This window comes from Galeopterus variegatus, unplaced genomic scaffold, assembly GCF_000696425.1.
Source record: "Galeopterus variegatus unplaced genomic scaffold, G_variegatus-3.0.2 Scaffold844, whole genome shotgun sequence".
Classification (NCBI taxonomy): domain Eukaryota; kingdom Metazoa; phylum Chordata; class Mammalia; order Dermoptera; family Cynocephalidae; genus Galeopterus; species Galeopterus variegatus.
This window is the reverse complement of record NW_007726955.1, coordinates 73,274-84,092: the sequence shown is the minus strand read 5'-3', so window position 1 is coordinate 84,092 and position 10,819 is coordinate 73,274. Positions and strand designations below refer to the sequence as shown.

The 10,819-nt window shown below is 41.4% G+C and overlaps 1 non-coding gene across 1 annotated transcript; it reads left to right on the top strand.

The window, feature by feature from the left end:
* Nucleotides 1–2,633: 2,633 nt before the first annotated feature.
* On the top strand, nucleotides 2,634–2,708 carry TRNAI-GAU. Its single transcript has one exon. It is a non-coding gene; the product is annotated as a tRNA-Ile (tRNA).
* The last annotated feature ends 8,111 nt before the right edge of the window (nucleotides 2,709–10,819 follow it).

Below are 10,819 nucleotides of genomic sequence, written 5' to 3'. Positions count from 1 at the left end.
GTACTCTATGATGACTATTCTCTGGAAACTTGTATAGAAATTAATCTGCAGAAGGTTATGGATATTTGGGGCTATTGGTACAATTCCTCAAAAGAAGTGAAGGTCTGATAAGATCTGAACAGCTCCTCTACTCTTTCCTTTCTGCCACATCACAAACACAAAATCCACAAAATTCAGCTGTTACTTCAATTATTCCCCTAAAATCTAGAACTGTAAGGCCGGCCCGTGGCTCACTCGGGAGAGCATGGTGCTGATAACACCAAGGCCACGGGTTTGGATCCTATACAGGGATGGCCGGTTAGCTCACTTGGAGAGCGTGGTGCTGACTACACCAAGCCAAGGGTTAAGGTCCCCTTACCGGTCATCTTTAAAAAAAAAAAAAAACAAACTAGAACTGTACAGAAAGCAAATAGTGGCTCTACTGATACTGAAAGTCAACCGCACTGTGGTGCTTCCAGCCTTTTTTCTGTTCTGACTTTGTCTCAGGGGTTTTAACTTACAGTCCACAGACCCCCTACTCTCAGGGGTTTTAACTTACAGTCCACAGACCCCCTACTCAGACCATGGCTTTGGAAAGTCTATGACCTTTTGGAAATAGCATGCCTCTCCTTTTTTTTTCATTTTTCTGCAAAGAGCTTTCAGTGTATTCTTGCAAGATTAAGAACCACTACACAAAGCAGACATGCTCAGACCATGGCTTTGGAAAGTCTATGACCTTTTGGAAATAGCATGCCTCTCCTTTTTTTTTCATTTTTCTGCAAAGAGCTTTCAGTGTATTCTTGCAAGATTAAGAACCACTACACAAAGCAGACATGAACACTGGGAGTCAGGAAGCAACGCTGTCATATCCAGTCAACAGAAAGGAACCCATGGATGCCAGACTGTCAAGGGCCCTGCTCAGCTGCTTTGATCACAAAAACAGACCATCCTGGTCCGGCATGTCACATATCAGCAATGGGGTGTCTTTTGGAGTCACGGCTTCTGTCTACTCCATGCATAACTGTAAACCACATTAGGCTTTACTAATCAGAATATTTGGCTGCAGAGAAAAGGTCATATAGCCGTAGGATTATTAAATGGTTGTGCCTGGGTTTTCCCTGTCACCCCTATACAGGAATGGCAAGTAAAGTTAAGAGCTCCATCTTCTGATATGAAGAGCAAAGGGGGAGCTTGACCACGAGGTAACTGCTGTGTCATATCATGGAAGTCACTGTACATGAGGGATGGCTGAGGACATTCGTCTGTATAGATCGGTTTCAAAATTTATCTAGGTTATTGAACCAAAAAACCATGGGAAAAAAGCAACAATCGCACTCTTTCTTTTATTCCAAGTATTTATGAGGGTCACTAATGAGAGCAATTTATCTTTCTGAGAAGTTCTGTGTTTCTGTCTTGGTCTATGTTCTTCTGATTAAAGAGGGAGAGAATGAGAACAAATCACTTTCTCAGCAAAATTAAGCTCAGTTGCACTTTTACTCTCATAATTTAATTAATATAAAAAGCTACATGCTGTATTCTACATTATCTAATAAAGAAGAGAGCATTGAAGGGAGAATTAGAACAGTACGTTATTTATTCTGGGAATGTAAGGATGGTTCAGAGTCAGAAATTATAGCAATGTAATTTACCACTTTGATGAACTAAAGGACAAAAACACAAGGTTTTCTCTTATATGTGCAGAAAATAATGTTTGAATCAGTTGTCAACTTTTGAAAAAGGTGTTTAGAAAAAAGCAAATAGAGAAAAAGTTCCTTGACCTGCTAAAAATCATCAGCACATTTCATATTTGTTGGAGAATTATTAAAAGCATTTGCTTTAACTTTTTAACTTTTAAATCATCCTTACTTTTCATATGATATTGAACGTTTTGATCAATAAAATAAATCAAGAGAAAGAAGTGTTAACGATCAGAAGGCAGAGAGTCAAGAGACTTATTGTCCTTTACAGACGATATAAATATTCACAAAAAACTCACAAGAGACTCCACAGAAAAACAATTTAGAATTGTAAATAGAGTTCAGCAAAGATCTGGATACCTTTCTGAACTCTGTTAACCCAGGAATTAACAAAAATGCACAAAATCTCTTGGAGAAATCTTTTAAATTCTACTAAAGTAATATTTTTCCTTTTTTTTTTTTTTGCAGTTGGCTGTTAAGGGGACACGAACTCTTGACCTTGGTGTTATAACTATTTTCCCAACTTTAATGTATATACAAATCATCTGGGGATTTTATTTAAAAAGCAGATTCTGATTCAGTAGTTCTGGGCAGGGCAGGGCCTATCAGTCTACATTTCAAAACCTCCCAAGGAATGCAGCAGGTCCGTGGACCATACTTTGAGTAGCATGGTCCTGAAGCACTTAAAGAATAAGCGGAGACAGAAGACATGCTCATGTGGAATACCTTACCATTGTAAAGATTCTAATTCTCTCAAAACTAATATATGATTTTAATACAATTTCCACCAAAATCCCAATAAGATTTGGGGGTAGATGGGTATTTGCTCAATTTACATGGGGAAAAAAAAAAAAGAAGGTTCAACTTTCAGAAAAAAAAGAACAAAGGAGTGGGAAGAGAAATTCCACTACTATATATCAAGACATATAACAAAACCAAGGTAATTAAAACTCCATTGGCCGGTTAGCTCAGTTGGTTAGAGTGCGGTGCTGATAACACCGAGGTCTCAGGGTTTGATCCCTGTACTGGCCAGTCACCAAAAAAACAAAAACAAAACACCACCGCCGAGGCTGGCCGGTTAACTCACTTGGGAGAGCATAGTGCGGATCAAGGTCAAGGTTCAGATCCCTTTACCGGCCAGCCCCCAGAAAAAACAAAACAAAACCAAAAGCCCACCACTGCCAACTTGGTAATGGCACAGTAACAGACAATAAAACAACAGAACACAATAGAGTCCACAAACAGACCCCATGATCTGATTTATAAAAGAGGTGGCACCAAATCTTAGCGGAGAAAAGATAAATTAGTAAATGGTGTGGAGAAAATTGGCTTACCTTAGAGAATAAAAATTAGATCTCTAACCAACCCCCACCCCCCGCCCCCACATAAAGGAAAAGACCTACAGTGGTCTCTGTTTCTGGTTGGAATGACCTTGGGCTTCTGATCCAGAGGCAGAAAACGGAGGAGAAACAAATTCTTTCAAGCAGGTAGGCTTCCCACATAAGCACAGGGGATCTACGGCTTACCTCTCTACAATTACTTTCTCTTGGCCTTGACATTCATAGAAATTGCTCTGAGGTTCTCACAATAGACCAGTCCTTGTACATGGTCTCAGTATATGGTATTGTGAGTTTTCAAGATTTTTTTTTTTTTTTTTGGTCTTCTTATGTATTTTATTGTGAAGTTGGAAAAAAACACATTAGGAGCTGCTAACCATATGCAGGTTTAACTACATTCAGCTTTTTGATGATTGAGTCTAACATATTAGTAGTTTTTCCCAACTTTGTGTGGTTCACAAATTTGATTTTCATATCTTTGTTTTCATTCAAATTCATAATGAAAATATTTGAAAAGGTCAGGGTCATGGACAAAGCTCTCAGACAAATAATTATGAAATTTTCCACCAAGTTGATATGGACCCATTGATTAACGAGCAGTGTCCGGGAAACGCACTTTCTGATTCCTTGCCTTTATATCCCTTCTCCCTATAGCCGAGGTCACTTGATTTCCATCTATGGGCTTGGCCTTCCCATACAACTAGGAATAAGACTGGGAATTTGAAGTTCTCCAGACCAAAACTCTAGAACTCAGCTTGGGTCATGATTCCTTCTAGTACAGTACTGGCCTTTGTCCAGAAGCTGACAACTGAGAGCTGGCAGGTTAGCTCAGTTGGTTAGAGAGTGGTGCTGATAACACCAAGGTCCAGGGTTCTATCTCGGTACCTTGGGATCAGCCAGCTGCCAAGAACAAAAAATAAAGTAAAAAACAACAAAAGCTGACTGACTTTCTGCCATGTAATTCGTTCTTAAATTACCATCTTAATCAACTGCTTTTTAGCCTTACTATCCTTTTCGTGGAGTCTTCCAGGGCCCCCCATTTTCTTTCTGTGTCCTGACTGAAAGTCACAGAGTACCTCGACCCCTCAGTGACCCAGCCAGCTGCAGGCCCTCCCTGCACGCTTGAAACAAAACCAGGGCCTTGAACATTCCCAGACTCTAATAAAGGTATCTGGATTGTTGCCGAAACACTGAAACTGGCCCCATCCTGAGCCAAATTCCTTCAACCCTCATATAAACTCCATACACTGACCCCCTTGCTGCAGGCATACCCTGGCAGAACATCCCTTTTCTGTCATTGTCCACTGTGACAATATACTGCAGCACTTGTCCCTAAGTTCCCCTAAGAAATTTTTTGGACTGATCATCCTGGCGTTTAATGCATCTTTCTTTGGAATCCCAACTGGCCCCATATCAGGACAGTTTGTGACACTCCCTGGTAGGGACTCCTTTGCCACTGCTTTTGGGGTAATTCCAGCCTTGGGTTTGGTGGGATGAAACACTTTGGAGCACCTTCCATTTTTAAAAAAAAACATTTAAACTTGGGGTCTTTTTCATCTACTTCCCATAGATCCCCATACTGGAATTCTCCCCCCGACACCCCAATACAAAAATCAGAAGCCTGCAACCTTTCTGTGGTGCCAGCTCTTGCCTGCCTAGGTCTCTCTAGGTCTCTAATCATTTGCACCTGATTCTCAGTACACTGTCCATTTTTCAGTGTGCCCCACCGTTTGTAACAGACACTTGCCAACCCACTCTGTCCTGTTTGCTTGCCTGTACCATCATTTATTTAGCTGTCACAGTATTTTTTATTTTTTTTTATTACAAATTGACAAATTATATTAGAATAGGTTTATGGGGTTGTTGGGGCTCAGAAAACGATGCCTGAAAGAGAAGGCTTCAGGAGCACCCTCAGAAGCAAAGTTTCTCTGTGCTCTCTTGCCCCCCTGTGTCTGCTCCTCATTCCTCCCTGAGGCAAGGCATAGAAAATATAATCCCTCTTCCCCAAAGAGGGTCACAGAAACCAGAACCCCCTCTCCCCTGAAGCCAGCCATAAAACGCCAAAAATATGACTAACCTTCCCCTTGCCTTTCCATGTAAGAGCTGGCCATAAGGAAATTCTCTGACCTACCTTGTTTGTGAGAGTAGGTCATAGGGTCCCCATTCCAGAAGAGTCCTGCCCCATACCCAGGAGGAAGGAACGCTGCACAGAGAGGCCAAGAAGTGTCTGAACAGACAGGCCTGGCTGGGTTTCCCACTTAGTCTATCCCCATCAATCATAAACTTCTTGTCCAATCACAGTTCTGCATGGCTGTCAATTCTTTATCAAACCTAAGCACATAAAATAGTTTTCCCTGTATCTTGGGGTCTTCATTCTGAAGGCTCTCGTGTCACTTAAAACTATGATTAAACAAATTTGTTATGTTTTTTCTAATTAACCTATCTTTTGTGATAGGAGTGTTGGCCGTCATCCTCATGATGGGGAGGAAAGGGATCATCCCTTCTTTATCCCTGCAGGGTACAAAGTGACGTTATGATTTATAAATACAATGTGGGATAATTAGATCAAGCTAATTAACATATCCATTACCTCAACTATTTATCAATTTGGGGGGTGAGAACATTTGAAATTTACTGTTCGCAATTTTGAAATGTACGATACACTATTATTAACTATATTCACCACGCTGTGCCATAGATTTCAAAAAATCAAAAACCATTCCTCCTATCTAACTGAAGCTTTGTGCTCTTTGTCCCATCCCTCAACCCTCAGCTTCTGGTAACCACCATTCTACTTTCAGTGTCTATAAGTTTGATTATTTTAGATTCCACATATAAGTGAGAACATGCAGTATTTGTCTTTCTGTGCCCGGTTTATTTCACTTAGCATAATCTTCTCCAGTTCCATCCATGTTGGCACAAATGACAGAGATTATTTTGGTAGCTGGCTGGTACTGGGATCCAAACCCTTGACCTTGGTGTTATAACACCACACTCTAACCAACTGAAGTAACTGGCCAGCCCTGAACTTCCTTTCTTTTTAAGGCTGTCACAGTACCTTTAAAATGCCATGACCTGTCAGCCAGTCTTGTCTTCCTCCAGCATCTTGTCTTTCTTCATACTACATCTTCTCTTCAATAGTTTCCCATCTTGTTGTCCAAAATATTATGAGCAATTTATCAGATGATTGCTGAAATCCAATATTTGATGTCCATGACTTTCGCTGACATGTAATCTACTAATCTTATCAAAAGAGAAATGTTTAGCTTGGCACACTTGGTCTTAGTAAATCCAAAGTAGATCCTACTGTTTACTCTTTCTTTCTCTAAATACTTGCACATGAAATATTGTTTCATTATCTGGATATGGAGATTTGAATGCCAGTCTGCAGCAAAATTCTGGACCAAAAAAATCCTCCATTTTATAGTCACCAATCTATAAACAATAAGGAAATTTTACTATCTCACATCACAAGAAATTCTGGGGTAGGGTGGCTTTGGGTTGGTTGATTCAGCAGCTCAATAATATTATTAAAGACCCAGATTGTTTCCATATCTCTGCTCTGCTGTTATCACTATGATGGCCTTGTCCTTGGCTGGTTCCCTTCATGGGTGCAAGGAAGCTGCCATAGCTCCAAGTATCATGCCCAGCCAAAAATAAGGACTGCTTTTCCTATAAGTCTTCTCTCAGGAGCAAGGAAATCTTTCCTAAAAGCTCCCTCTACCTGATCTCTCATCACATTTTATTGCATAGAACTGGGTCACCTGCCCCCTCCAAACCAATCACTGGCAAGCTGTGACAGATCAGAATTTAATCCTGAGACATAGGGAAGGGATGGGCAATCCCTCCAAATTGGCTCTTCACCAGACAGGAGAAAGTGGGCAAAGGCACTAGGCTAGCAACCATACTGTCTGCTCCAGACAGAAGGAATTACTTCCTAATTTAGAGGGGGGAGATATTCAAAGACAGCTACTGATGAAGACCCATTAAAATAGCATGCACATGTATTGATATTCAACACTGTAGCCCTAGGATATGTACAATTGATTACGTTTCAATATATAAATAAAAAACAAAAATAAAAAAATAAAATAGCATGGATTTTTATCTATTCAAAATAGTTTAAAGCAGGATTGTGTCCAAAACAAAGAGGCAGATTAAGTTATCTCTAAAATTCCCTGCCAACTGCTTAATGCTGGGATTCTGTTCTCATTGTTTTCACTGGGGCAACTGCTTGCAATTTGGAATTGTGCACATCAGCAGTGTTTGTGCTGCCAGCGAAAGTGCACAGTTGCTGATCTGCGAGCAATTCCCTGAATAGCACATTTGTGGAAACCTGAGTCACAGGAATTCTAGGTACTGTGAATCCATAATCTGAACAATTTTCTGAATGTGTTACATCTTAGACACTGGCAGCATCCCCGTAAATAAACTATAATGAAACAATAGACATGACGCAAGGTTAGGCAAAGCAAAGAAGGTTTAGCTAACTGGTTTTTCAATGGCAATGTTTCTTTTTATTTATTTTGGGCTGAAAGCAGGTGATTGTGTTAAATAAGGCAATAAAATTAAATGTGGATGTTAAGGCTGCAATGGAAGAAAACTTGCAGAAAAGTTGACCTGCAAGTTGACTCATTTAATCACGTACTTTACTGTGCTACCTGGGGAACTATTCAAATAAAATACAATCCATATGACTTCCACCTGAGCAACCCAAGTTCTTTCAGAGCTAACTAGGGGAGGGGAGGAGAAAATTACACAGAAAAGAGAGTTATTTTTGTGGCAGTCAAGGTATGATTACTTGTAGCTCCATAAATTATCAGCCAAAGTTCTCTCTTCTCCAGCAGTAAAAATAGGGATGCGTAGCTGAATGTAAGTGATACTGCAGGGGTAAAATCATAGTCATCAAAACTCAACAACTGATTGGATTTAGAGAGCAAGAAAGAAGAGCTGAAGATAATGCTGGGCTTTCTCGTTGAGGGGTTTTATTAATATTGCTGAGCAATTACTGCATGATGGATACTGAGCTAAGTGCTTAATATAATTATTGTGTCTCTTATTTCTCCCAGTAGTTCTACTGGTTACTATTCTTATTTCCATTTTACGGTACAAGAAACTGAGGCTTCATGGGCTAACTTTGTAAATGACAGAGGTGAGATTAAAATATAGATCCCACTTCATCACTGCTATCTTGTTTTTCTGGGTGGGGAGGAAGAAAATGAGGAGTTTCCATTTAGACAAATTGAGTTTTAAGTGTTGGCAGGACATTCAGCTGAAGATGCCCACTAGGCTGTAGGAAAAGTGATTCTAAGTTCAGAAAACCATTTAGGATGGAGGATAGATCTGGCAGTTACTTGCTGAGAAGTACAAGTTAAAATCATGAGCTTGCCCTTGAAGAATCTGAGTTCTACTAGTTCAGTTGTGTTGTGTGGGTTTCTCTATGCATCTCAGGCATTAGGAATTAAAAGAAAAATTGATTGGTTTATTGGCTGGGCTTATTGTCTGACTGGTCTTCTGACTGCCTGAGTGACTTTAGGCAAATCACTTACATATTCTGAGCCTCTGTAAAGTGAAGTGTCTTCCAGCTCTGAAACCCTAGACAATTGAAGGCCTGGGTTAAGGCAGTAGAAGTGAGAAGATGAGAGCAAGAGTTATGCAGAGACCACTAATTACATGCCAGAATGTGAGAGTGAGGGAGAGAGAGAAAAGGAGATAACTTTTCTAGCCTGAGAGTTTAGGAGAATTATAGCAGAATTGACCAATGTAGGGAAGAGCGTGGTGCCAGAGATTTTGGGAGAGATGATAATGATCTTTGTTTTGGATATGCAAACTTTGAGGTGGTGTTCACATGGGATTTCTTCGGGCTTGGTAATTAAACTGCCAGAACAGAAACATTTATTTATACATATGCTGAACTAGATTTGAAGGTTAGAGGGTAGAGCCAGGTGACTTAATAACCTTTGAGATCTCTTCCATCTCTATGCCTTTCTGACAACAGTCTGCACAACAATGTGACTCACTGGTTATGTTGGGTTACCTCACAGTGGATCAGCTGGTTTTCGTGCCACCTGGCAAAGGAAAAAGCACTGTCAATATTTTCTGAATGAGTGCTTGTGTATTTCAGAGTATTTTAGGTATTTTCCCATGTTGCTTTGCCCCCCACGGATTTGTCACCCTTCTTCCCCTGGGTGACAGAGCCACAAAGGATTACTCAAAGCCCATCTCTTCTGAGCGGTGAGAAGCCCCAAAGTGGTTAATTTCCCAGAACCCTCAAGAGAGAGGCATTTCTTTCATTTGGAAATTAACCCCGAACTGGGGTTTTCTTCCTGCATTTATTCTTTAGCCCAGGAAGTTACAGCAAGAGACATACGTGGGGTTAAAGTTTTAACAAGTTTAACAATAGAAGCTGGTAACATTCAGTAAAAACAAGTCAGATGACATTCCATTAAGGCAATTAAGTGGCCCACCAACAAAACTTGATCTTAGCAAACATTCCTTCTGAGAAGCTGGTAACATTCAGTAAAAACAAGTCAGATGACATTCCATTAAGGCAATTAAGTGGCCCACCAACAAAACTTGATCTTAGCAAACATTCCTTCTGACAGAACTACTTAGGCTCAGAGATCACACATCAAGTCATGGATGGGGTTGAAATTAGAGCTGCTGATTCTAGTGTCTGTGATGCCTGAGCTCAATTCCAATCAACAAACACTTATCAACCACCCACTGTGTAGCAAGACCACTGAGCTACAGGCCAAAGAAAGATTTCGATATAATGAACATTGTATTGAATACCTACTGTGTATCGGGTCCACACGTGACAACATGGCAGGATTTTGCACAGAGCACAGACATCTACAAAAAAGGGGGATGGAAGAATAGTCAAGGGAAAGTTGTATCTCCTTCCTTGGGGGCCTCTTTTCTTTGTCCAGGGCCAGAAAAAGGGTATCAGGACATGGAGGACTTCCCTCCCCTCCCCATGAACCCTTCATCTGAACCTCTTCCGAGGGCCCCGTGGGTGAGCGGAGACCCCTGCCATCTCTCACTCACTAATAAGCGAATGAGGCTCTTCATTGAGTTGAGGCGGGGCTGCTGGGATGCTGAGTTATATTTATACAATTTGTACATCATCTATCAGGTCCTCCTGAGGAAACCAGGCACCACTTGTGCAGGAGGCAGCAGCCTCGGTCAGCTTTTCAGTTCCCCAGGACAGTCACAATCCTCGATACTCCCCAGCCTTTCAGCTCCTAAGGTGACCCACACACCAAAGATACACAAGCGAGTGGGGGTCACATGTGCCAGTGTAGGCAGGCAGGGTGGGCAGAGGACATTTCTTGTTTCTCATTTATTTTTGTTTTGGGCAGCTGGCCATTACAGGGTTTGAACACCGGATGTTGGTGGTATCAGCACCATGCTCTAACCAAGAGGACACTTCTGAGTAAAGCGCTGGCTAGGAGATGCACTTGCTGTGTAGGCAGGAAGAACAGAGCCTCCAGAGGCATCAGAGAAGGCTTCCTGGTAGAGGTGAGTGGGGGTCACATGTGCCAGTGTAGGCAGGCAGGGTGGGCAGAGGACATTTCTTGTTTCTCGTTTATTTTTGTTTTGGGCAGCTGGCCATTACAGGGTTCGAACACCGGATGTTGGTGGTATCAGCACCATGCTCTAACCAAGAGGACACCTCTGAGTAAAGCGCTGGCTAGGAGATGCACTCGCTGTGTAGGCAGGAAGAACAGAGCCTCCAGGTCATTCAGCTCTGCAGTGAGAGCATGAAGTGCAAGGCCAGGAGTGGTGAGATGATGTGGATGA